Source organism: Telopea speciosissima, chromosome 2 (genome assembly GCF_018873765.1).
Source record: "Telopea speciosissima isolate NSW1024214 ecotype Mountain lineage chromosome 2, Tspe_v1, whole genome shotgun sequence".
In the NCBI taxonomy this organism is placed as follows: Eukaryota; Viridiplantae; Streptophyta; class Magnoliopsida; order Proteales; family Proteaceae; genus Telopea; species Telopea speciosissima.
Window position 1 is genome coordinate 41,341,463 of NC_057917.1, and position 3,140 is coordinate 41,344,602.

Genomic DNA, 3,140 nt, shown 5'->3' on the forward strand with positions numbered 1-3,140 from the left:
AGATTCTAAAAATTTACAGGGGACTAATTTACCCTAATACCAAGATCTCCACCAAAAATCATCTCCAAATTTTCTTATTTTATATTTAAATCATTTGTTTCAATCTTAGTGCACATATTCAGCCAGAATCTGCGCAACATATTTAAAAGATACATAAATATCATATCCCAAATATAATTAAATCCAAATTTTTTTGGTATTAAACTAGACTATATAATAATGATCCACACCAAATTTTAAGCCTAAATTCCAAGTATTAGTTGGACTTTCATTATTCCCAAGTTCAAGTTCAAATTCTGCCAAAACAGCAGACTAGTCCCAAGTTCTTTCAGATGGGATATCAAACGAAATTGGATGGGCCTCAAATTTGAAACAATATTTCATCTACATGTCATTCATAATCCCACCAAAATTGGGATCCAAAATCCTCATCGATTAAGAAATACAATTATTTTTCTAACAGCAGACAGAATCTGTCCAAAACTGTATACTGTAACAATACAACCATAAGACTTAATCTCCTATATTCAAATGACCATGACATAGAGTATAAGAAAAATGACAATATATACCTTCAAATAAAAATGAAAAAAAAAAAATGAATCCTCTTCTCTCTTGCTCTTATGTAAAACTTTCTCTCCTCTCTTTTTCTCCTTATTTCTTCTTCTTCATTTCTTCTTTATTTGTTCTTCTTTACTTCTTCTTCTTTATTTGTTCTTCTTTACTTCTTCTTTATTTGTTAGAATAGGTTTCAACCCCCTTTTAATTAAATTTTAAGTTTTAATCTCTTAATTTATTTTACAGTTTATTAATTCATTAAACTTTAAGTTTCTTCATTCTCTCCCTTCCCTTAATTTATCTCAAATTCTCAAGTACGCTTGACAAAGAGAATCTTTCTTCTCCTTTCAATATCGATTATAGTCCCCAAGTCAAAAGTCAATATTGTGTCCACCAAGCTATCCAAAGCAAAGCAAATAAAATTCCTTTCAATTGCTTCCCTCAAGAATTGATCCTTAGACCTGTTTAAATCCATATGGGGTCCTAACCACTAGGCTAACCTCTCTTAGATGTTAATAAACTTATAAATAAATTTATTTGGAGACTAGCAACATATAACCATGCACAAAGAAGGAAAAATAAATAAATAAATAAGCATACCCTGCACTAATACTAATAAAATACTAGCAAGGTTTTACCTCTAGTGTGCATGCTAACAACCACAATTCCACCCTTCATTGGTCCATTGGTACAGATTCTGCACACAAAGTGAAAAGTCCAAATTACCCTTATATTTTGGGCATGGGTATTACATCCCTCCCCCCTTATAAAAATTTTATCCTCGAAATTTATATACCTGGATTGGTAAAAAGTTGTGGATACTTTCTCTGCATATCATCTTCCGTTTCCCAAGAAGCCTCGTGAATGCCATGATTATTCCAAAGAACTTTCACGTATGATATAGTGCGGTTCCGTAGGACTTGTTCTTTACGATCAAAAATACGAATAAGTGTTTCTTCATAGGATAGGTCTTCTCTTAGCTGCAACGGTTCATAACTTAGGACGTGCGATGGGTCTGCAACATATTTTCTGAGTAAGGAGATGTGAAAGACATCATGTACTCCAGCTAAAGTTGGGAGTAGTGCAAGTTGGTAAGCTACTGGTGCAATCCTCTGCAAAATTTTGAACGGACCAATGAATCTGGGGCTAAGCTTCCCTTTCTTGCCAAATCTTACTACTCCCTTCATCGGTGAAATCTTCAAGAAAACACTGTCTCCCACATTGAATTCCAGCTCCTTCCTTTTTATGTCAGCGTAGCTCTTCTGTCTGTCTTATGCTGCCTTGATTCTTTTCTATATGAGCTGTATTTTCTCCTAAGCTTCTTGTATCAATTCTTGTCCCATAACTTTTCGTTCACCAACCTCATTCCAATGAAGAGGAGATCGACACTTCCTGCCATATAATGCTTCATATAGGGCCATACCAATGGTCCCCTGAAAACTATTGTTATATGCAAATTCAACCAGAGGTAAGTGTTCCTCCCAACTTCCTTTCAAGTCTAGAGCACAGGCTCTCAACATGTCTTCAAATATCTGTATCACTCTCTCGAACTGTCCATCGGTCTGTGGGTAAAAAGCTGTACTAAACTTTAGTCTTATCCCCAAGGCTTCATGTAAGCTCTTCCAAAATCTGGACGTGAACCTCAGGTCTCTGTCTGACACTATCGAAACTGGCACTCCATGAAGTTTGACTACCGCATCAATATACAACTACGTCAACTTCTCCAGAGAATGCTTCATAGAGTAAGCAATGAAATGTGCCGACTTGGTCAGACGGTCTACCACTACCCAAACTGAATCATGTCCCTTAGGGGTCTTTGGTAGTGCAGTGACAAAATCCATGTTTATATACTCCCATTTCCATTGCGGAATTTTTAATGGATGCAACAATCCTGATGGTCTCTGATGCTCAGCTTTCACTTGTTGACAAGTCAAACATTTTTCTACATACATAGCAATTTTTCTCTTTATATTATTCCACCAGTAATGTTCCTTTAGATCCCGGTACATCTTGGTACCGCCCGGATGAATGGTGTAAGGAGAATAATGAGCCTCCTTCAAAATTAAATCTCTCAGCTCAGTGTCATTTGGTACACACAAGCGAGTGCCATACATCACAACCCCATCCTCTGTCGACTAGAACTGTGATTGTTTCCCTGCCTGGATTTCACCTCTGACTTTTATTAAATAAGGGTCTATAGGTTGAGCTGATTTGATTTGGTTAATCAATGATGGTTTGTTAGTCGATTTAGAAAATAATGATGTGAGGCAACTAACAATAAGTTCTAGTTCCAGGCTCCTGATGTCCTCCTGAAGTTGTATTTGTTCAGTCAAAATGGCTGCTGAAAATCCTTGTGACTTCCTGCTCAATGCATCTGCAAACACATTCGCCTTCCCTGGATGGTAGTGAATGTCACAATCATAGTCTTTTATTAGCTCTAACCACCATCTCTGTCTCATATTCAGTTCTTTCTGGGAAAAGAAGTACTTTAGACTCTTATGATCTGTGTAAATCTCACACTTCTCACCATACAAGTAGTGCCGCCAAATTTTTAGCACGAACACCACCGCTGCCAGTTCTAA